Source organism: Diadema setosum, chromosome 17 (assembly GCF_964275005.1).
Source record: "Diadema setosum chromosome 17, eeDiaSeto1, whole genome shotgun sequence".
Lineage (NCBI taxonomy): Eukaryota > Metazoa > Echinodermata > Echinoidea > Diadematoida > Diadematidae > Diadema > Diadema setosum.
The window spans coordinates 37,575,317-37,601,311 of record NC_092701.1 but is presented as its reverse complement, the minus strand read 5'-3'; the positions used below and the strand labels follow the sequence as shown (position 1 = coordinate 37,601,311).

The 25,995-nt window shown below is 38.0% G+C and overlaps 1 pseudogene; it reads left to right on the top strand.

Annotated features, from left to right (window-relative positions):
* The first annotated feature begins 599 nt into the window (after nt 1-599).
* On the top strand, nt 600-6,669 carry LOC140240824 (uncharacterized; annotated as a pseudogene).
* Nucleotides 6,670-25,995: the final 19,326 nt, after the last annotated feature.

Sequence of the window (25,995 nt, the reverse complement as noted above, 5' to 3'; positions counted from 1 at the left end):
CTAAATTGCTGAATTTCAATTCTAAAAATGCAAAATCTCTCTTGCGTGGGAGGGGTATACCCCCTCCCACTCCTCCGTTCGATTCTTTTCTTATATAGACTTAGTACAGATTAAGATTGACAGATTTCCAAAAGTTTCATCGAAAGTGTGCACCCGGGCCCTGTTTTATCAAAAGATAGATTTAACGTTAAATCAAAATAATCTATGATTAACCTCTCAAATCAACTCTAAGTCCACACTCTTAAAAATATCTAGTCATTTTGTGACTAGATTTTTGGTTCATATTTTTTCAACTAAATTCTAGTTATTTTGACTAGAATTCTATCAACTTTCAAGCAAATTTGACTACAATCGAGTCAATCTTTTTTACGCTTTAGCTAGAACCGTCTTGTCAACACTTCTTTGAAACGTGATTGGCTCTTGTCTGCGCGCTGCACGCAAAGAGCTAGATGGCGGCGCAGGCAGAGAGCAAAAGCGTACTCGATCGCACGATCCGTGAGGAATGTATGCTGAGCGTATATGTAACGTATCTACCCTAGCAAGCGCCACGTACGTACGTTATAGTACAGTACGTATGTACAAATTGTACTTGATCAAAATGGAGTTTGTGGATGACAAGCTTTCTGAGTGGGGCCTCGACAAATTTATCAAAAATTTTGAGGGTAAGTGCTGTATTTATTTTGTAGCATATTCTAAATCGTGTTTAGAAGCTTGTAGTGTACAGCTTCATATTAGGTATTGATTCAGTATTATCTAAAAAGATAATTCGCTAAAATTGGGCGAGCTCGGGGGAGAGCTGCTGCTGCCTTGGGCCTATCAAGTTGCCTCAAAATGTGTAAAACGTGCTGCATGAACCGTTGCGTTGTTGGGCGGCAATGATTAGCAGGGTAAACATCGGTGAACATTGCCAAAAAAAAAAAAAAATCCCCCCAAAATCGGCTTTTTGACAAATATGGTTTCAAGCAATTGTAAGATAGATATGCTGTTACAATATTGGGAGGTCTTTACTAATTTGGTTAGAGACGATTACGGTGATGTAATCAGATTTACCGCACTTCACCACCTTTCAATTAGCAGAAGGTTCACTTTTCGAATGAATTCACAAACAACCGCGCACTCGCAAGTCACAGGCGAACGAGCCGATCTCCGCCATTTTAGGGGGCTTAATTCATTTTGGCTCATCCCTGTCAGTCCCCACCCGTCCTCTTTCCTTCGGTCCAAGATCTATTTGGCACCTAGTTCTAACTGCACTTGGTACAATGGTAGCCTAGATTCTATAGACCGGTGATCTATCTATCGAGTCTCTGTACTGTAGTGTAGACCTAGACCTATCTACCAGTACCAGTAGATGCCTAGTACCAGACAAAAGGTCTAGCCTTCATGTAGAAGAACTCTAGTAGATCTATAAAGGATGTAGGTAAAGTACTAGGTCTAGAGGCATTATTGTGAAATAGGTCCTCATTCACTTCTTCGCACGCGTGCACGTGCGTGTAAAGTACCGTACTAGAATCTAGTAGCAGTTAGTCTTAGTTGCTTGATCTTTTCCTGATACGATAAGCTAGAAATATAGTCAAATACACATAGATCTAGATACTTGGTAATTGAACATCTAGTCTAGATCTTCTAACTACAACGTATTCATTTTTGCTAGTCTAAAGCCCTTTCAGTCCTCTTCTCATTTGGTCTAGATCTAACTGACACTTGCGCTTGGTACAATGGTAGCCTAGACCTCGGATCTATAGGTCTACTGTAGAAACTACCACCAGTTCCAGACAAAAGGTCTAGCCTTCATATAGAACCCCTAAATAGTGAGAAGCCCTAGAGGCATTATCGTGAAATAGGTCCACACTCATTCACTATGCAAGCGCGCACTTGCGTGTAAAATAGTTTTAGACTTAGTCTAGATTTTAGAATAGCCCGACCAGACGCCGTGCGGAACCGGTTGAGCGACAGGGCTGTGTACGTACTATAATTAAGTCTAGAATTAAAAGTCTAATGACACTGACATATCTAAAGGGAAATTCGACAAACTGATGTGGCTCTAAGTACTGTCATGGAACTGGGTTTATAATCCCCAGAAAATGATTGTGTGCCAGTCATGTTATATTATGGTCTCACACTGGCAATATGTGCTGTACCCATTAGGAGAATAATGTGATATGGCGGAGGCATACCAGTGGCACAGCGACATTTCTGGTTTTTAAGTTAAACAAAAAAGTATCCTTTAGGACACCTAAATGTTGTGCACCTATCAGGATCAAAGTGGTCATAACTTAAAATATTTCAATTCTATCCCTAAAGTATACATTTTCAAAAATGAATTTCCAGAGGATTTCCAAAATGTAATTGAGAATGAGGTAGGATAAGGTGGTAACATCTTATAAATGGATAAATTTGACTTTTGATCCCAAAATGTCTTATTTTGAACATCCTATGTGTTTTCCCTTTGCTCTTACCATGAAATTTTCAATATCTTTTAATAATTAATCATGAAATCCTATTTCTGATGATGCATAAGTTATGATTGGGGTTTGTTAATTTCATAATGAAAGGCCTACATGTTAACTTCTGATTTTATATATCACAGGTTGATCAAGGCTTTCGGATACTTTTCGAAAGTGAACTCTGCAGATGCCCTCTTCGAAAAATGGCCGAAAATGTCAGCAAGAGTTCTGGAATATGCAGAAAAACAAGTGCAGTGGAAGAAGATTCTCAATGTCGAAGATCCACATTCAGGTATCACATTACCATGAAAATAGCACAATTCTCACGGGAACTTAACCATTTGACTCATGTATGCATTATATAGGAGGGACAATGATCTAAGCAGATATTGGGGTCACAATTTTAAAGGTCAAGGTCATTGCGTTTATATAAGTGAAAAGGACACTCTTGTGCTAACTATTTATTTGGTGGATCAAACATGAATCATACTTGCATATGAGAGGGACAACAATCATATTAGAGTTGGGATCACAACATTGGCCTATAGATGGGGAATCTGCATGGTTATGTGCAAACGTAATGTCAATGACCTTCGACCTCGCCCACCGTTGACATTATTTGATCTGGCCGGCAGCCACTATTTGCATAACACACTTGTTTTTCACATCACACCCTTCCCGAGCTGCTGCCCCGCCAAAATAGCCCGGGCTTAATCAGGTTAAGTGTTGAGAACCTTTAGATCAATATGAAATGGGCCTGACGCAACGTCATTTAAGTAGATTTTATTTTCCACTTTGTGTAATACATTTCAAATTGACACTGTCATATTCCTGATCTGGCAAAGGTGGAGACATAAATTTTGACCCTGTGCAGTCGAGGATTCATCTGTAGTAGTTTTTTTTTTTTTTTTTTTTTTTTTTTTGACGGGGGGGGGGGGGTGTTGGATCCATTAGAAGAGAAAAATGAATGTGTTCACTCATGCATTAAGTTTCTCTTTGTTTCAAATACCAGGTTAAAAGACCATTGAATGTTTTTTAATTTGATACATAATCTATTGATCTTTTGAAATCCTTGAAAAATATGAATCTTTTCCTGAGTCTTGATAAAGATTTAAAATTAAAAACTCTGATATGAATAAATGAAATAAAACTAATTTTGGTAATAGAATGAGAAAAAATGCCATAATGCAACCTTTATAAGGGATGATTGGAATTGAAATGTGTATCTTCTTTGTCATTTGAATTTTTACAGAGAGAAAGTATTAAAAAGGTAATAAAACTCCACGTGCCACATTTCATGAACTTGTTTGCTAATGTTTGTGTTCTCCTTAGATGATGAGAAGAGCAACCTGGCTCTACAAGTTCTTCCTCTGTTGTTTCCAGCTGGGGTGAAGAAACGGGCAGAGAAGTGTACAGCGTGCAGCTATGGAAGAGAGCATGCCTGCATTCATCAATGTCGAGAAGGTGATGATAGAAATAGGGATCTAACACTGAAAATAGTGCAATACCCTGTGTTGTGTGAATGGGTCAGTTGACATGCTATGAAATATTTGTCACTTGAGATCTATATTCAGTCAAGTGAACACATTCCTTTTATCCTTTAATTGACATTTAGTTATCCTTTAATTCACCATATAGTCAAATTGCTCTGAAAATGCTTGCTGATTCCTGTTCATTTAGTAAGTAATCGATGGAATTTCTATTAATGATAATGATAAGAATACTAATAACAGTATTACCACTAGTGCTACTACTAATGATAATGATAACAATTACAGTCACCATAATAAAATGTGCTTCGTATGTCCATAGTTTATTGCAGCTGGAATTATCTCACTGTCTGCTTGATATATTGAAAGGCAAGATCAAGTAAGTTAAAACCATAAACTGGTGAAGGGCTGAAGATAGAGGTGTGCAGAAGGAAATGTAAAAAAAAAAAAAAAAATGATATAAAAGTGGCATGGCAAAATCATGTAGATGAAGGGGGCTTTCATTGGCAATATTTTTTTCCAAATTCAGAAAATGAATTAATCTCCCAATGTTTATGATGGTATATCAACAGAATTCATGTTTGATACACTGATTGATGTTTGTGTTTTTATATTGGTTAGATTATTCAAAAGCACTTCTCTTTTATGCCTTAGTTGTGGATCAAAATTTTGAATATTTGTCTTTTATCTGTTTGTTAATCTCTTATTAAAGCTATTAGAGAAATTTCTTTATTTGCTTTTTTACATATAGATGGGACGAACCTGCCTATGTATTTGGAAGGGAAACGAGAACCTCATGTCCTGGTCTTCGGGGGGAGAAAGAATCCGGAGCAGGCATTCGTGGCTGTTGAAGGAGATGCGATCCCTTGCAAATCTCTGCTGAAAGCAGTAGATGTATGCTTCAAACTTACTTATGTGTTGGACATCAACTACTGCTGGCAGTGCAGTCATACATAACATATTTGCAAAAGTATGTGTATGGGCTGGGAATGGGTGATGGTCCACCGACATCCTCTGTTGTATTGCTTAATAACTTCGTTGAGCAAGAGTAAAGCTGTAAGGACTCCACTGTACACCAGCTAGGGCGCTGAATTGAAATGTTCATTGAACAGTAACATCGTATAGTGATCTGTTTTTGTAACACATATCTATTTCTGAAGATATAGTTGATTTTGTGGATTGTGGCATGTGGAAATTTTCTTTGGGATTGTCCAGGTTTATATGAGCTGGCCATAATAAGGAGGGATGGTCGATTTTGGTGGCCTTATTGTAGAAGCCCTTTTTGTGTTGCCTAGATTAAATAGTCTATATGATGCAAAAGAAAATGACACCAAGATCATAATATTTGGTTGATTCGTTTTTATTCTATGCTTTGTTGGAGTAACAACGTAATTTCAAAGGTCAAAAGTCAAAGGTCCAGTGACAGTGCTAAAATTTCACATTTTTCTTCATATCTTTGAAATGGTTCACGGTATCTTCATGAAACGTAATGCATATACAATGTACATGTGTTGCCTGACATTGCTTCTCTGTGGATGTTTTGGGACATGAAATCAAAGATCAAGGGTCAAAGGTCACCTTAAAATGCTAAAATTGCATTATTGAATGCTAAAATTACACTACTTTCTCCATATTCATTCGGAGAAAATATGTATATTCATACATAAATATACACAAATTAATGCACAATGATTGTGTAGGAAAAGTTTTGGGTCAAGTGAAAATGCTAAAATTTTGCTCATCCATATATTGAAAGTGGCTCTTAAGTACTGTCATGGAACTTTGTGTATAATCACCAGAAATTTATTATGTACCAGTCATGTAACATACGGTCTTACACTGGCAATATGTCCTGCACCTAATGGAGAATAATGTGATATGGCGGAGGCATGCCAGTCGCCATAGCGACATTTTTAGTTAAACATAATTCGAATCTCAAAACCGTCATCTTCCTCAGAAAAATGCTTCATCAAAAAAGGCTTCATCAGCATTGGCAATTTGAGATATGAGCCAAAAAAAGATATTTCATTGTTTTATTGTTCAACTTCAGAATCTACAAACCGAATGGAAGTCTGCACAATGATTCAGCATTGTGTATGAGATCAAAGATGGCCGGGTTTGAGCGTACCCAATGAGAACAATCATACTTTTTGACTCTTTTCAAATATTTGATCTCCGTTATCTATACATGTATATACTCGCCAATTGACTGGGCGTGCGAACGCAATGCAGGAGAGCTGTGTGTATGTGGGGCTCCCTGATCAAATCAATCACTCAATATTATCAAATATCAGTTATCAAATTGTCTATGTGAACTTTTTATCCGAAACATTTTTTTTTTTTTGTAAGCCCATTTCGATCAATTAGATCTCTATCATCATTAACTTGCCATTGTTAAATGTGCTATCAACTGAAAGCCTGATTATTGTAGTTTACATGATGCCTCGTTTGTTATGATCTAGGAAACTTGAGATATGTGACAAGGTAGAATGTCATGGAAGGCCGAGTAAAAATGAATGTTAATTTTGAGAAAAAAACAAACAAACGTTCGTGTACATGCCTTGTATTCTACACACATTGTTGATAATGCTGAATTTTCAATTTGCAAAGAGAGAGTCATGAAAGAAAATGAATGAAAAATCATAGATGTTCATGAATCAATGCAATATTCATTGCAAGCTTTATACTCAGTGTTACGAGTAGCATGTTCCGATGATTATTGGTTCAGAATAAAATATGCATTTGTGTCAGTTAAATGTTACACAATTTGTCATTGCATTCATAATTGATTTTGAATTGTGACTGATGTGTGATTGGTGAGATTGAAAAGATGTTCTGGTCATTTTGAATAGAAACTAGTTGAATTTGACTAGATTCATGAATCACAACACTGACTACATATCTAGTCAAATAACTGATCAGTATATTCTAATCATCTTTTACTAGAAACCGGTCAAACCAACTAGATTTTCTAGTCATAAACATTGACTAGATTTCTACTCAAAATCTGTGACTAGTTTTTTCTAGTAAAAATGACTAGAACAGAGTAAGTGCCCCTGGGATCCTATAATCTAGTCAAATACGACGAGATTCTAGTCATATCTGACTAGGTATTTTTTAGAGTGCACTTAATCTATGATTAACTTCCAAGTCCACTTGAAGTCCGTCTTATCAAGACACCCAGAGTTGACATCAACTCCAACTTCCTAAAAAATCAACACATAAGTTTTCTCAACCGCTCCAAATCTATGATTAACTTAACAGGTGATAAATATCAACTTTAAGTAGAAACAGTCTAGGTAGACTCAATTGTAAGGCAATTTACAGAAGAAAGATGACTGTCACACTTTCCTAGTCTAGCTGGGGTCTTGTCACAAATGTTTGTCTGTTAAATGCTAACCTTTCTCTTACATTTTGTTGCGTTTCTTTCATGTAATTATGGTCTTTTCCTTGCATGAAATTCACGATCGGCACGCATTGCTTACGCGACTGCAGCTGCACGCAAACACCCTCGACAGCAGTCGCAATCCCGCCTCGGCACGCCGTCCGCCCGCGTATTTTTTATTTACACGCAAGCCTGTGGCTTTTCGCAATTTAATTCAATGAAACCGCTTGTGATGCGTCTATGCTTACTCCGCTCGGGTTGCGAAGAGTTCTGTGGGTTACTTGTACTTGTACAGTGCCTCCGCTCGCGCCGATTCGATACACGTGTATAGCTTGTACCACTGAGAGGGGAGATCAGTGGTTTGTACGCGCTGTGAAAGTTTTGCTTGCCGTGGTAGACCTGCATCCAACAAGTCCATGTACGTACATTGTACTATGTAAACGAGTGAGAGTGCGAAAAACAAGACAATACAAAACAAAAAAATTGAAAGTTATGGAATAGGCTGGTACATGTGCATGTACATGTATCAGAGAGTTCTGAAATAACATGATCGCATAATCTAATGACACCTGAATGGAATGAAATACATTGGAAAATCATGCTTGCCATTTTTCTCATTTTAAAATTAATATATTGTATCAAAAGTAATGTATTTGTCTTTCAGACCCCCCTCACTCTCTTATTTCCAAAACGTCTCTCTTCTCCCGTCTCTCCATACATCATAGTATTTGTTCCAAATACAAGCCCTCTCTATCTCTCTTGACTCCCTCTCATATCACACGATTTCTGTTTCTAAGACCCCCTCTATATATACATTGTATGTACATGTATTAATGTTATTTCTCAGACCCCAACCCCCCTCTGTTATATCTGTTGCTATAATAAAGGCCCTACATCTATCTTCATACTGATGGTATATTATTTTGTTTCTCAAACCTGTCCCTCTTTTCTTCATACTAGTTTCAAAGACTCACTCTGCATATTCATTTTTCCGACCTCTCTCGACCCCCTTCCTTTTTCAAATGCATGACTCGTGTATTCCTTGCTCGATCACTTCTTGAATTAGCCTATATACACTGTATATCATACAATTTATTTGTTTCTCATACTCTCTCTGTCCCTCCCCCTTCTCTCTTTCTGATTCTTAAACTTTACAATGTTTGTTTACAAGACCACTTTCTACTCTCTATATACATTGATCAGTTTGTCTAGAAACATGTACAGTCACATGTAAGGAAAATTACACCACTATTGCATGAAGTCACTATATGCACTTTATTCACTTCTTTATATTCAAGCACTTTTTTTCATGAAGGTACAGATGTAATCTGATCCTCCAATATCCAAGAAGTACTGTAATACAAACTAGAAGTATCACCTAATGTGATATATACCCCCAACTAGACACTGAGACAGTTAGCTCAACTAGCAATGATTACTTTGTATGCTTTTCCTGGAAAAAAAAAATACCATGACAATGTATTGTTCAATATTGAATAAAATTAAGAGTACAGTAATGTGTTATTTTGCTCACTCACAATGTGCCATATCTCATGTCAAGTGCTCAAAACCTGAGTGAGTAAAGTAAATAAATCAGCAATTTCTATGATTTTCATGAAAATAATGTTACCATGGCAACACAATGTTTGACATTAAGAAAAAATGAAGTTTGCACAACTATATGTCATAGCTGTCACGTGCCAAATTTCAAGTCAAATGCTCAAAATCCAAGGGAGTTAGGTGAATTCACAATATCATTGCATAAGATTTTCATCCAAAATATGCTGTCACCATGTGTAGAGCCCACTAATGTCAACAATAATCAACCAGTAGAGTCATAACAACCACTAATGTGACTGCCGTATCTTCAAGCTATATGCTTACTTGACGACAGTCTTCTACATTTATACACTCCGTTAATTCAGTCAGTGATTTTCTTTATTCCGAGTGGTTCCCTATCGACGCGTTCTCTCATACTCTTTTCTTTAATCTGTCGATACACGTATATCTCAATTGTATATTATTTCATTTCATTTTCATTTCATTTCATTTATTTCATTCCTTCTTTCTTTTTCGTCAAACATAACACGAAATGAATCAGAAGATATAACATATATAGGCATGTATTCGACTTTACATGGTAGATAATGGTTAACAAATAGGAAATTATACATGCATACCGGCAGAATACAAAGTTATGTTTGGAGGGAAAAAAGAAAGAACTGAGAGGTTCACTGAAAAGCATGCTTGTAAATTGTGAACCACTCAAAGGATTCTTGTGAATACATTAAACTTTTTTTCTTTTTTTTACAAAGACAGGAGAGAACAACACAGGACAGAACAAGACAATAGAAACACAACGACATTACATGACTTTACAGTATAGGGTATACCATGACAGTAATAATACACAAAAGAATAATGGAAAGGAAGGAGAGAAAGAAAAAGGAAATGAAAGGAAAAGCCAACACGCTGAACATCGGGATCGTAAGAGGGAATTGAGGTGTTTCAGCTCAGTCAGCCGAGCAAAGTGTATACAAATAAGATGATGTAAAAAATACACAATGATGAAATCAATATCAGTTCGGGAAACCCACTCACAAGGGGGGCCCCTCCTTATAAGTAACCCGTCCCCCTTATAAGTAACCCCGTCCCCCTTATAAGTAACCCCCGGGGCACCCCTTATAAGGAGTCTCCACGCTTTTTTGCAATGCAACGCGAAAATGAAAGGACTGCGGCAATTCGCTTGATTATGTCCATAAAGCTTCACAAGTTTCCTAGTTACTCACGAAATTTGAGCAAAATCGGTTTGAGGCATCATATCTAAAATCATGGATTTAAATGCGATGTCAAACGACCCATGCGAATGCTGAAATGCGAGCGATTACTGGCGTGAGTGTCGCCAGGCGCGGCGGCGCGGCAATGTTTGAGTGCAGACGTGGCGACTGACCTCCGTACTCAGTTGCCACGTCTGCACTCAAGCATTGCCGCGCCGCCGCGCCTGGCGACACTCACGCCAGTAATCGCTCGCATTTCAGCATTCGCATGGGTCGTTTGACATCGCATTTAAATCCATGATTTTAGATATGATGCCTCAAACCGATTTTGCTCAAATTTCGTGAGTAACTAGGAAACTTGTGAAGCTTTATGGACATAATCAAGCGAATTGCCGCAGTCCTTTCATTTTCGCGTTGCATTGCAAAAAAGCGTGGAGACTCCTTATAAGGGGTGCCCCGGGGGTTACTTATAAGGGGGACGGGGTTACTTATAAGGGGGACGGGTTACTTATAAGGAGGGGCCCCCCTTGTGAGTGGGTTTCCCGAACTGATATGATTGACGATGAACCCTTCAATAGGCTGTAAAGACCAGCTAAGTAATGAATCGTATATATCTTAATATGAGTTCAACAAAAAATATTTTAACTTACGCTTAAACGAATTCAAAGATAAAGAATTTTTTATATCACAACTTAAAGAATTCCAAAATCTAGGGCAGTGTATATAAATGTATTTTGAGCCAATAATGTTCTCAGAAGGGGTAAATGAAACTCATTTGATCGCCTGGTGGGATAATTATGAAAATATTGATTTCGGGGAAACATTGAATCAAAAATGCTGGGAAGTGCATTTGTGTTATAATTAAACATAAACTGACCCAGCTGTAAGAAAAACAAATCTTTGATTTTTTAAATCTTATATCTAACAAATAATGGATCTGCATGGGAACGTGGAGAAACGCCACAAATGATACGAAGTGCCTTTTTTTGTAATAACAATAATCTATCTAATAAAGTTCGATGGGCACTATACCCCATGCTAAGATTCCATAATTTAAATAAGGTAATATTAATGACAAATACAACGTCAGCAAAGAAAACAACGGGATATGAGATTTAAGTCTATTAATAATACCAATATTACGCGAAATTATTTTACTAACATTAATAATATGAGGCTTCCACGAAAGTTTATCGTCCACTGTAATACCGAGAAACTTTGTATGAGATACACGCTCTAAGTGAACGTCATCAAAGATGATATCTGTGGGTAAAACTTCTATAGACTTACTGAATAACATATAGTTAGTTTTCTGAAGATTCAGTGATAATTTGTGGGCTCTTATCCATTGAGCCACTTTTTTAATTCGGAATTAACAGTAGAGTGATTGGATTTTGGTGGGAGAAGAAAATATTTGAATCATCGGCAAAAAGTATAAAAGAAAGTATGTCGGATGATCTACAAAAATCATTTATGTAAATGATGAAAAGTAAAGGTCCTAATATACTACCCTGAGGGACGCCACATTTAATAACTTCAAGACTAGATTCGGATGTACACACTGCATGTTTCATTCTCCGTGTAAACAAAAAGAAATGACTGTATTTCATTTTTGTAATATCATGATCGATGCAGAAAATTCTTAATAAATTCATTTCAATTTGGATCGTGTAATGTCATAACAACCACTATAATATCATCATAACACGTCGACGACAAATGTCATAATGGCCATAACACTAATGTCATAACACGTCGACGACAACTATCAAAATCGGATTAACCACAAATGTCATAACACGTCGACGACAAAATTTAAAATCGAATTAATCACAAAATGTCATAACGCGTCGACCGCAAAAAATAATGTCAAATTTTTCAAACTTACTGCAAATGTCATAACGCGTCTTAGGGGAGGATCCAGGAATTCCGTAAAGGCGGCGCGCCGCCTTTACAAAATCAAAGACTGGGTGACCCCCCCCCCCCCTTTCTTCTTTTTATTTCTGTTGTTTTAACAAAATATCGAGAGGGGGCACAAGAGAGGGAGGCGCCCCCTCTCGATCCGCGATTGCGTCAACCACAAAATAATGTCAAAATCGGATTAACCACAAATGTCATAACACCTCGACCAGAAATATCAAAATTTGCAAATTTACTGCAATAATGTCATAACGTGTCACAGGGGAAGATCCAGGAATTCCATAAAGGGGAGGCGCCTTATACAAAATCAAAAGCTGGCGCTACCAGCTTCATTCTATTTCATTTTATTTCTTTTTGTTATAACAAAAATATAAGAAAAGAGAGGGAGCGCCCCGCCGCCCCTCTACAAAAGTACAAGCTGGCGCACCCCCCCCCCCCTTCCCCGCCCCCATTTTTTTTTTTTTTTTTTTTTTTTTTTTTTTTTACTTCTGTTGTTTTAACAAGAATAGAAAGGGGCACCAGAGGGGGATGCGCTCCCTCTCGATTCGCGATTGCATCATCCACAAAAGTAATGTCAAAACTCATTGCTCATTGGATCCAGGAATTCCGTAAAGGGGAGACACCTTTCAAAATAAAAGGCTGGCGCAACCCCATCCCCCTTATTTTTTTTTTTCGAAAAGAAAGAAAAAGAAAATGAAGGAGGGGTTACTTTTGTAAAGGCGCCTCCCCTTTACGGAAGTCCTGGATCCTCCCCTGTGACGCGTTATGACATTTTGCAGTAAATTTGGAAATTTTGACATTTGTGGTCGACGTGTTATGACATTTGCTGCAAAAATGGGAATTTTGACATTGTGTCGTCGACGTGTATGACACTTTTTGTGGTTAATCCGATTTTGACATTTGTCGTCGACATGTTATGACATTAGTGGTCATTATACGACATTTTGTCGTCGACGTGTTATGACATTAGAGGTTGTTATGATATTGCACGATCCAAATTCAAATGAATTTATTAAGAATTTTCTGCATCGATCATGATATTATAAAAATGAAATACAGTCATTTCTTTTTGTTTACGAGACAATGGAACATGCAGTGTGTACATCCGAATATAAAACTGAGATTTACGTGTACAGATTAAAGAAAAGACTAAGAGAACACATCAATTGGGAACCACTCGGAATAAAGACAATCAAATGATCTGACTGAATAAACGGCACATTGTATTGGGAGTGTAAATTCAGAAGACTGTCCTCAAATAAGCATATAGCTTGAAGATGCGACAACCACATTAGTGGTTGTTATGACATTAGTGGTCGATTATTGTTGACATTAATTTAGTGAGCTCTAACATGCTGACAGCATATTTTGAAAGAAAATCATACAATGATATTGTGAATTCACCTAACTCCCTCAGCTTTTGAGCATCTGACTTGAAATTTGGCACATGTGACAGCTATAGTTTTGCAAACTTCATTTTTTCTTAATGTCAAACATTGTGTTGCCATGGTAACATTATTTTCATGAAAATCATAGAAATTGCTGATTTATTTACTTTACTCACTCAGGTTTTGAGCACTTGACATGAGATATGGCACATTATTGTGAGTGAGCAAAATAACACATTACTGTACTCTTAATCTTATTCAATATTGAACAATACATTGTCATGGTATTTTTTTTTCCAGGAAAAGCATACAAAGTAATCATTGCTAGTTGAGCTAACTGCCTCAGTGTCTAGTTGGGGGTATATATCACATTAGGTGATACTTCTAGTTTGTATTACAGTACTTCTTGGATATTGGAGGATCAGATTACATCTGTACCTTCATGAAAAAAAGTGCTTGAATATAAAGAAGTGAATAAAGTGCATATAGTGACTTCATGCAATAGTGGTGTAATTTTCCTTACATGTGACTGTACATGTTTCTAGACAAACTGATCAATGTATATAGAGAGTAGAAAGTGGTCTTGTAAACAAACATTGTAAAGTTTAAGAATCAGAAAGAGAGAAGGGGGAGGGACAGAGAGAGTATGAGAAACAAATAAATTGTATGATATACAGTGTATATAGGCTAATTCAAGAAGTGATCGAGCAAGGAATACACGAGTCATGCATTTGAAAAAGGAAGGGGGTCGAGAGAGGTCGGAAAAATATGCAGAGTGAGTCTTTGAAACTAGTATGAAGAAAAGAGGGACAGGTTTGAGAAACAAAATAATATACCATCAGTATGAAGATAGATGTAGGGCCTTTATTATAGCAACAGATATAACAGAGGGAGGTTGGGGTCTGAGAAATAACATTAATACATGTACATTCAATGTATATATATATAGAGAGAGAGGGGGTCTTGGAAACAGAAATCATGTGATATGAGAGGGAGTCAAGAGAGATAGAGAGAGCTTGTATTTGGAACAAATACTATGATGTATGGAGAGACGGGAGAAGAGAGACGTTTTGGAAATAAGAGAGTGAGGGGGGTCTGAAAGACAAATACATTACTTTTGATACAATATATTAATTTTAAAATGAGAAAAATGGCAAGCATGATTTTCCAATGTATTTCATTCCATTCAGGTGTCATTAGATTATGCGATCATGTTATTTCAGAACTCTCTGATACATGTACATGCACATGTACCAGCCTATTCCATAACTTTCAATTTTTTTGTTTTGTATTGTCTTGTTTTTCGCACTCTCACTCGTTTACATAGTACAATGTACGTACATGGACTTGTTGGATGCAGGTCTACCACGGCAAGCAAAACTTTCACAGCGCGTACAAACCACTGATCTCCCCTCTCAGTGGTACAAGCTATACACGTGTACGAATCGAATCGGCGCGAGCGGAGGCACTGTACAAGTACAAGTAACCCACAGAACTCTTCGCAACCCGAGCGGAGTAAGCATAGACGCATCACAAGCGGTTTCATTGAATTAAATTGCGAAAAGCCACAGGCTTGCGTGTAAATAAAAAATACGCCGTCCGCCCGCCAATCAAGCTATCGCCAGCAAGCAAGTGACCGAGTACAGTACTGGAACCGCGTCTGTATGTAATGCATATCTTGCCAAAGTAAAGAACCCATATGCGAGGAAACCAATGATTTCTGACGTGCGTAAGCCTACGTAGAGCTAGTTCGGCAATAGATACTAATTAAGAGTTTAGTAGGCATATACAGAAAATAAAGAGTTTAATTCTATATAGCACCGAGTACGACAGTTATAGATAGAGCGTCTAAGTAAGTCATTCTAGAATTTCGACATGTTGATGATGTAGACTTGCGATCTATTCTTTTAATACAAAGCCGATCTGCGCCGTGGAGGTAAAAACAAGCTACTGTTTACCATATAATCACCACACTCTCACAAGTTTCCATAATCCTACACGTAAATACACAGGACTTCAGCCTATTGAATTAAGACTTGAAGTAATCCTACGTATGTGCGGAATCTTTACGGTACACGCGTACGCAGATTTTCGTTGAGCTCGGAATGTGCTAGACCCAAAGTTCCCGGAACGCCGAAGGCGCCCCCATTCGTCGAAAACTCTATCGGAACACTGCAAATGCTTTCATAAGGAAATGACTGTTTGCGATTTGGCCTGATTTGATAACGTTATCGGCAATTTATAAGCGGTGTATAAGCCATTGTCTGTTTATAAGCCACTATCCCGAGTGCGATTTTTTGGCGAGTTATATCCCAAATAATAGTTCTCTCAAGCATTTGGTGTGATTTGTTGCCGTCAGTGGCGATTTATAAGCGACTTGTAAGCCACTGCCTATTTATAAACCATTATCTTTTGTGCGATTTTTTGGCGATTTATAACGCAAACGAACGAGTTGAACGCCGTCGATGCATTGGTTGTTGCTATGGTCATCATCGCATGTGTTGCATTCGACAACATTCATCAAATACAAAGTTCATGAGAAGTGAGAAATGAAAGTAATCTGGTGTGTTTGTAAGTAAGCTGAAGTTTTTTAATTATTTGTAATGTCACGCTGTCGCACATACAGTACAAAATCAACGGCTATTTCGTGGTTTAGGTCCCCACTCGCTGAAAGTGAGAGCGCACGCATTCCTTTTATTTACGATTTGTGCCGCGTACTATGCTACTGGATTGTTGTCCATGTCCCACATATAAACATCTGTGTTGCCTATAGTTAGCGTTCAAATCTTTCAACCTGCGTACCGCTGCACGGTGGTTCTAGACCTAACTGTATTGTATTATCAAGTCTTCTTCGTGAAGCATGGCTAACGCAAAGTCATTGGAGGTGGATTGAAGGGTACCGATTGAAGTCCCCATTGCGTACACTGTATAGCGATAGTGTTAGTGTTACGTGTGCGAGGTGAATGAGGGCGGCCCAAAGCCTAAACCACGATTTTAAGCCAAATCAACATGTTCATTATTATCATAATAATATTAATACTGTAATAAATAGCCTAGATGATATTTCTACTTCACTCTAAAGTTTAGGCCTACCGAAGAAAGACTAAGGCTGAACACTTTGTCTTTTCAAAAAAGAAGAGAGAAGATGAAGACATAGTCTACTCCAATCATACAGAACACTGAACATGCAGAACATGGCAGAATATTCAAAAACATTGTCATTGACAATTCAAAACCTGAGATTGAGAACTTGCCACTCGCACTCGTGAGTCGTGGTTATCATAGAACAAGAGGCCATTCCATGAAACTAGCCAAAGCAAGGAGTCGCCTGGACATCGGGAAAAAAAACAACACTTTTATAGCCAAAGAGAATAGGCCTAGTAAACGAGTGGAACAATTAAGCTTCCATAATCGGCTGTTCATGCCCCTACACTCATTATCCTCAAGAAGCAACTATCCAACTTGGGTTTTTACATGGGCCCCATGGGACCCCTTAACCCTGCCACACCGTGCTACATTTAGTGTTTATAGATGATATCCTGCCGCCAAGAATGACTACATGTAGGTGTTGCCTTCAATAAAATTCAAGGTAAAAATTTGTGTTACGTACCGCTACTTAGCTGTAGCCGTTCTGCACCACTTGCAGAGTTTACCTCCCTCGCGAAGGCTTGGGCCAGGCTTGGAAAAGAGTTGCGTACACATGTGTATTTTTTTTCAGCATTGCTGCAGATAGTACTTTTAAATGGATTTTGGGGTACCTTCAAACTATCTCCAGCTTATTTAGGGGGCATAAATGATACGAGTTCCAAATATTCTTCAGGTTAAAAAAAAAAATAAGTTTAACTTCACAGAAAAAATGTCAATTTAAAAATTGAAATACTTAATTAGGTGGCCCAAAATAAATGCTTGTTGGTAGGGAGTACAGTGAAATCTGGTTATTTTGAAATCATATCTGTCAGTACACAAAAATGTCCTATTGAACAATTTTCTAGTTTTTGTCTAATTGGGAATGGGATATGAAGGACTTTAAAAAACCCATATGGAATTGGTATCAAATGAAAGCTTGAAGTATGGGGATCATTTTCCGATCATTTATTTTAATGCTAGTCTTGTTCTAGAGGGTCCGATTTTGCAGCAGAATTTTTAAATGTAATTTTTAAGTCAGAAGATTGTAACTTTGCCAAGTTTTTTATCGATTTAGCTGATCGATTGTCTTTCTCTAGGCAGGACCTATCCAGTGATACCAAACTTGTCTGGTTTTTATCAAAGAATCCAAGCAATAAGTCATTGGCCTCCCTACTGTTGGCTTTTTGCTTTCCTGCCACCCTGTGGGCCATTCATTGCCATAAGAAACACTTTTGAAAATGTCCAGGAATACACCATTTCTAATCAAAAACATGATAGGTATGAATACGAAAAAAAAAAATTTTAATAAGTTCTTTATGCGGGAGACTTCTCTGCTGCTCAATTTAGGTCCCTTCAAACTCATCTCTCATCCACACTATATTCTAATCATCCCCACATTAGAATTTCACTTTGATCTTAAGAATATGTCTGGGTGGCTCCCACAAAAGGAATTTGTGCTGTTGCTGTATTATTCTTTACCAGAATCTGGTAACTCTTAAAAAATACCCTAAAGAACAATGTGTCCACATCCGCCTATAATCGCAGTTTTACTGTTTCCAATAATATCAAGTTTCAAGTCAATAGATAAGGATGAGAGGATGCATTTCCTTTGGGCAGCATTTACAATGCTCATGTACACATTTGCAAATATCCAATCATTTCAAATTTGAAGTCAATAGGTGAGAGGGTGCATTTCCTTAAGGTAATGCATCCTCTCACCTCCAAACAACCAGGAACATAGGCATCCCCATGTTTCCAATTTTCATATAATGTCGAAAAGAAACATTCCCACATTCTGTGTAATTTTTAACTAAATCATGGCAAATTTCACTCTACCTCAAAGTTCACTGCAACATTCATCTTGTGCACTCATAACATATTCATTTGAAGCAAATATCTCAATTTAAATTCAATTTGTTCACTTTTATAATTGCATGATTCTGGCATACAACTTGTCAATTGCCCTGCAGAAGGGCCTTGCCTGATGCGTTATTCACACAAAAAAGTACTTTTTTAGATAATCACATTTTTGATGTTCGAATGTCTCTGTAAAATGGAGTTCTTAATCTTCTGGGCTAGGAATTTATCTCCATTTAGTCAATATTGTTGTACACTGTTCTTCAGAATTTGAATCAATAATCTTATGATAGTTTCTACGCTACACTCACTTTTATGCTAAGACCTTTCTGCTAGGAACATTTACCTAAGCTAAGGCCCTTCTGCAGGGCAACCGACGAACTGTGCACGTCTCATGTAAAGTGCTCATTCAGAGCATACATGCTTTTCTTGGACAACATAAAAAAATGACAGCATCTGTGACATGACACCAAAGACAGGAGATTTTTCATTGGCATCTGATTATATTCAACTCATTTCCACAAGAGATATATTATTACCTTTCACTTTCTAGCAATATCAGGATGGAACTTCACTTACGCAATTCAACTGTCTGTACCTTTGGCCCAATAATCATTCTCATGAAATTTCATAGTGATTCAAATACCCACTCAACTCAAAATCATTGTGCCATAATTGAGCAAGAACCAAGACGCAAACTAATGAGGTGTACTCAAAGCACTTTGTTGGAAACTTGAAAGCATATCTTCTTACCAGTCCACCAATCTACTCCTGCTATACCAATACCCAACCCTAGTTCCGACATCTCTGGATCTATCGACCTACTTTTTTCAATACAACGCAAAACGGCGTATTTTGCGGTTTTGTTGCAAACTTTACTTCTAGTTCAGCGGCTGTATAGCGCTAATAATACTGCGTCGCACTAGCAGACTACGAATCCGTGGCCATGGCAAACAATCATGTTTTTGTTGTTTGTTTTGCTTAATGTATTGTTTTGTTTTTAAGCAGACAGTACCGGAAACCAGCCTCGTCCCGTGTTTTTAGTTTTCACTAAATCAATAATTAAGTCATGGTGATGATATATAATCAACTATTAAGTCTCTTCGTAAAACGGAAACTTGCAGTTGATTTAAAGTTATAGCAGACTTTAAGTTGGATGAAGTTAGCGTTGATTTCACGATCAACGCTAACTTTATCTTGATAAAACAGGGCCCTGCTGTCTGTCACTTCAGTTAAACACACACACACACACATACACACACACACATACACACAAACAAACACACACACAGAGTTCCACAGGGTGGGAGGGGATATCTTCTTTCAATCAACTCTTTCCCCGCTTGGTTTCCCATTAAAAACTTTAGTACACTTTGGGGATTAACAGCAAACATGTCATCTTGTCCCCCAATAATTTCCGAAATTAGGAAAATTTTCTTGCGTTTTGTCCAAATATCAGATTGCATGAATTTCAATTCTGAAAGTTCAAAATCTCTCTCGCGTGGGAGGGGGGTACCCCCTCCCCCGTTAGAGGTCATTTTCTTCTAGACTTAGTACAGTTAGATTGACAGATTTCAAAATGTTTCATCTCAGTGTGCATCAGATCTACATGTATTAATTCAATTCTAATAATTTAAAAATTCCCTCATCCTCTTTTAATTTACCCCCCGCTCGGTTCCTTTCCATTGATTTAGACTCTGCACATTTTGAGGATTGATAATTTTCTGAATATTCCACAAAAGAGCATATCAGATCGTTCTATGTCAGTCCCAAAAGTACAAAAGCCCCGTCGTGTTCGCGATCGTTAACGGGCCGTTAACGATCGCCCCTTCACTGTAAAAGCAGGGAGGTGGAAGAAAACCTCCCTGGTAAAAGCATGCTAACCTGGAAACATTAAACTGCACATTGCTTGAATATTCTGAAGCAAATAATTTTCACACAACAGTATATATATATATATATATATATATATATATATATATATATATATATATATATATATGTATTTAAATGAATCCCACAAAGATTGGAACAATCATCCCCCAGCATTCTCACTGATTCCCACTGATCAGTTACTAGCCAACCCCTTTACGGTGTCATTTTCCGCCAAGTCGGCTGACAAGCAAAAATAAAACAAAAACAAGAACAAAAAGTCTTCATGATTATTTTTGCTGCCACTTCCCTCCCACTTTATATTTCATGCAAAAGAGTGGGGGGTGCAAACATTCGATCCTTGTAAAGCCTCCCCCCCCCCCCCCCACCCCCAGCCCAAGGCTGCAGCAGCGGTCTGGTTATGGGCTTGTAATCGTGGTGATGGCGTCTATCGCCGATCACCCCCCCCCCCCCCCACCCCTCCTCGGTAACGGATTTACGCCGTTGATTGATAATCATCATTTTTAGCGTAATTAGCGCGAGGCTGTTTTCTGGCCGACGCGATCCACTCCTTTTGTTATTCTGCATTCTATCGAATTAAGAGTAAGCATATAGAGACATGAACTATGTTCTATGATAATGTCTCAGTGTTCCTCATATTTCTTTATTTTCTCAGACTCTGTCTGCACCCTTTCATCGACAGCCAATTGAATTCTGTTTGTATGCTTACAAAGGGCACGTATACAGTCACGCATATGATGCCTCCTTACATTTCAAATACTAGTACAGGTGTATCACCGTAACTCTTGACGTGGCGTAAATTTGCTCCCAATCAATAGTGCAAACTGGCACTGTCATTAGGCCAACTCAGTCGATTGAGGCCACCCCATTTGTATGTCGCATGGGTCATGACAGAGTCCCTCGTGATCTGTGGTTGGATAACACCCCTATGCAGTATATGGATCAACCCGGGCAGGGAAGATAACACGGAGGACAGCTGCGTGCATTACACAGGTTGAATTCACCAGTAACGCAGCTCATCACAGCTTATTCTCCTTTCATTCTTTATATTAAGGTAAGGCAAATCCTTTATACGATTCATTGTATTTCATTGTATTTGATGTAAAGTATGAGGACGCATGAATATGGGACGGTCAAGTATGCTTTACCTTGAAAACTGCCACTTTCTTACATGTAGTATACATGTGGCATGGCATAAGTCTTTTTTTTTTATAGATAACACGTCCTGTTTTCTATCAGCGAGGGACTTCTCTCACCTCCCTGTTTCGATCGATGATTCTTTGTCAATATTACGACCGGTAATGTGGAGATCGAAACCATCTCACTTGTGGTATATAGCGATGTATGTTTGGTAGCTATAGGCCTATTTAGTTTTTACTCATGACACGTCAACGCTAATAGACGTGCAGTTGACTGTTCTGTATGTCATTTAATGAATAGAATCAAGAAACGGTTCATCAAAAAATCAGTGCAAGCGGACCGACTAAACAATCATCTTTGGAATGTGAGCACACCATTAACCTTGTACATTTACTAGTAGATGCCTCCTCCTCTGGGCTTCCCGTAACCCCGGGTAGCTCCAACTTATGCTGTGCATGGAGATGGGAGCGTTCGGGCTGGTCGCAGTCAGGCTTCCCGCAGAAAGAAGAGGTGAGCTGGGCTAGTAGTATAGCACTGTCCATGCTCTCACGCAAGCAAATGTGCTTACAGCATCTCACTGGCCCACTCACGTTGTACAAAATGAAGCCGAAGCTCGAACATGTGCCACCATACCAGGGAGGTGTCTCACTCCCCTGACCATACATACGTACTACGTATTATTATACACACTCGCACTCTGATTCGGACATATAGGCTACGTACCGGTATGCAGGCATTTTCCAGCTGAATGTTGTCACCTGTAATAGGAAAGGGGATGTCGTGTGCTCGGTAGACACAATTAAGAGTAGCAGAGCAAACAGTGTCTCTAGAGTGATGGCTTACGGAGATAACAGATAATGTCCGTTAGAGATCTGGATAGTGGCAGAAACAAAGTGCAAACGATTGATCCGCTGTCTGTCTAGATAAAGGTTCCCGTTGCTGCTGTAATATGACGACATGTTTAAATTCAGTTTAAAGGGTGTGTACATCTGCAGTTCTGGTCGAGGTGAGGATTTAGCTTTTAACGTTTTGCGAGATATTCAGAAACCACTCTATGAGATGTCAAAGAGCATGCAGTTCTAAGAGGTATCAAAAGTTTATTCGATGGAAATCGGTTTTGAAATGGCTGAGATATCCAAAAACAAAGTAAAACAAAGGGATAGTAGGCCTATAGTATTAATTGGTTGAGGTGAGGATTCAGCTTTTAACTTTTTGCAAGGTACTTAGAAACTACTTTAGGCCTATAATGTTAAAGAGCATAGAGGAATTCAAAGTTTATTTGATGCATTTGGTTTTGAAATGGCTAAGATATCAAGAAGAAAAGTAAAACAAAGCAATCCTAGGTGGGTCCAGCCATAGGAACGCTTTGTTTTCGATATCTCAGCCGGCCATTTCAAAATCAATTTTTATCAAACAAAGTTTGAGTTCTTTTTAGGCCAAAAAAAAAAAAAAAAAAATCATCAAAGGACGTTGAAAACCTGAAGCCCCATCTTAACCAAAACTTTATCATCCCTTTAATCAATGTTAAGTCTTTAATCAAAGCAGGGCCCTCTGGTAGAGCAGTGGTAACACTGAAGGGGCTACCCTGGATAAATAAGACATTATTATTATTATTATGATGATGATGATGATGATGATGATGATGTTGTGTAAAATCAGGACGAGTAAACAGTACCATGCAGTGTAATAAGGATCACTCTTGAATCACTCCAAGCCCTTCCTCAAAATTATACCATTAGTGGAAGACGAAGTAGGCCCTATATACATGTGGGCAAGCCCACATATTGCTAAAATATTAGCAAGAGGTAACCCCTCCAGAGATTGACCCTGGCACCCCATCTTCGAATGGAAGAGTCCAACACTTTCTTTGGGGTTGTCTCCTCTGCGGGGTGAAAGCATTCAAGACTTGCTTTTCACCACAAGAAGTCTGCCATCTCTCTCTCTCTCCATCTAAGGTGAGTGCAAACATTTTATGGTATATTTGCTACAATTATTTGGTAAAGATTTGAATAGTGAGCAACTAATATCATCAGAAGTAGACATTTTATCCTGAGTAGATGCTATTGAAGGTATACAAAAGAATGGATTCCAAGAGAGCACTCTACGCAGGTTACAAAAGTTGAGACATAAATGGCAAGCCTGAGAAATTCTACAAATTCGATAAATGCAGCCGAGTTGGCCATTACCAATATGGTTTCATTGTGAATAGCCAGTAGATTAATTGCCTTAAAAATGGACCACTTGGTCAGTTAAGCTTTACATGTCTTGCGATTGTCTCATGAAAATAATGTCCTTTGTTATATTGTACTCTGTAAACTGACGAAGGAAACGGGATAATTATGTCAGTTATCAAATACGTTTCACAAATTATCCTATAACTCAGTAAAACTAAAACTACAGAGTATAGTGTTGTATATTGTCATTAAAAAATTGCAGTACTCATGTGAGGCGTACATGAAGGTATATAATGTGGGCCTGTTCAATAATTGTTCTAGAAAATATTGCGAGTTGTTATGTGTGTATGTGTATGTAGGGATGGTATGCATGTGGCTAATGTAATAATGTGGCTCAATGTGCATTGCAATGTCAGGGCATATAAGACTGTAGAATTAGACACTGCAGTGAAGAAAAGTCAGTCAGTTTGTACACTTCATTCTAACAGACTCCATCAAGACGAAGAAACCTCAGTGGTCTCCAAAGAAAGATACGCAGTGGAAAAGATAACAGTTTGATGGGCTAGGGGTACTTTCACACGGGAAGACTAATACACCACATGAGACAGCGTATCGGGAATGTCCCTCGAGGGAATATGTTGAGACTGGTGTTGAATGTTATAATTGTGTGTAGTGTAGATACCGTGTGCCATAATTTGACAATCCAGGTTGAGGGATGAGTAATAGATGACTGTCTCACACAATTCTAAGTTAGATACTCCTTTTTAAGTTTTGAAGTGTTACAGTATATGATAATACAGGATTGTATTTTCGCTAATGAAATTGAGTTGTGTGTTATAGGTGTCAGCAGAAATAAGTAGGGTTATTATTAGGTATACAAGTGTGATGGGGGAGACGGAACTAGAATTAGAGTGTGAATACTCCTCCCACTGCCGGAGTGAAAACCACCGGTATGCACACCAGCGAGCCAGTGGTTCTCGCTCCAGCCCTGTGGTCGGATGTTGATGTGATGTGGTCACTCCTCTCCTGCCTCTCGCCAAGGTTGAGATAACTCTGTACCTCGGCAGTGTAGATAGCTTGCTACTTTCTTCCCCCTGCCTAAACAAAGTCCTTGTTTTAAGTTTTGGACACCACTTGGGAAAGTGAGAGAGTTTATCTCCTCCTTTTGAGGAGCCATCTCGAAGAGTGCTGGGGAAAAGAGAGGAGGTGTTTTGTTTTATTTTAGTTCAGGAAGACAAGTTAGAAAAGAACCAGTCAGTGCAGATTGGTAGTAGAAATTTACAACAAATGTCAGTGTTATTTTTTATTTTTTTTTTATTTTTTTTTTTTGCCGGGTAGATATATTTTCACATTTATTTGAAAAGATTTTATTTTCTGCATTTCATATTTTCTTTCAGAATAACAAAAATAACAAAGGCAGGTTCAATTACACAAATACAATTCTGAAAATTATCGACATATTACATAGTAAGTCATATTTTGTATGTAAAGACAAATGAAACGTTAAATAACATACAAAATGTTTATATGGCCAATAATGACTTAATTCACAGTACAATATATAATATATACATATGATGCAGAGGGCCGCCGTTATAAGCCGTGCTTGAACAGACGGACAGCCAGAGTTAAATTACCATTTTTTATTGTAGTACTTGAACACTAATACAGATGGGCCATGTTAAAGAGCGTGTAAATCCAGTTTTATACAATTACTTGGTAAACAGGAGTGGTGCCTGTGAGTGCGTGTGCAGGTGATGAAGCGCGAAAGTGTTGATGGTCAGCACTTCTAAGAAAATGATTGGATATGTTATAATATGGGCGAAGGGTCAAGCAGCAAAGTAAAAGAAAAGGAAAAGGGGGTGGACCAAAATATTGCCTTGTTGTTGAGTATAAGAGGTACATGTTTAATGATTACTGTACCGTATGATATTGTGCCAAGAAATATTTCTTTGTATTTGCCTTAAAGGAATAGAGAGATGTGCACTGTTTAATGTGGAGAGGGAGTGAATTCCAAATATCAGGCCCGTTATGCCGAATTGATTTTTGAGCTAATAGGAGTTTAGGGTTATTCAAATGGAAATCATTACGATGGCGCGTGGGGTAAGCATGGACATCCCTGTTAAGGGAAAATGCGTTGTGGAAGAGTGGGAGTAGATTTTGCGTGTATTTGAACATAAATATTGCTGTTTGAAATTTGTGTATATCGTCAACTTTAAGAACTTTTAGTCTAAGGAATAATGGATCAGTATGTTCTAGATAATGTGAGTTGGTACATATTCTTATTGCCTTTTTCTGTAAAAGAAAAATAACATTTACTTTGGTTTTATTACAGTTTCCCCAGACAACATTACAATAATTAATGTACGGTAAGATTAATGCATTGTATAACATAATGAGT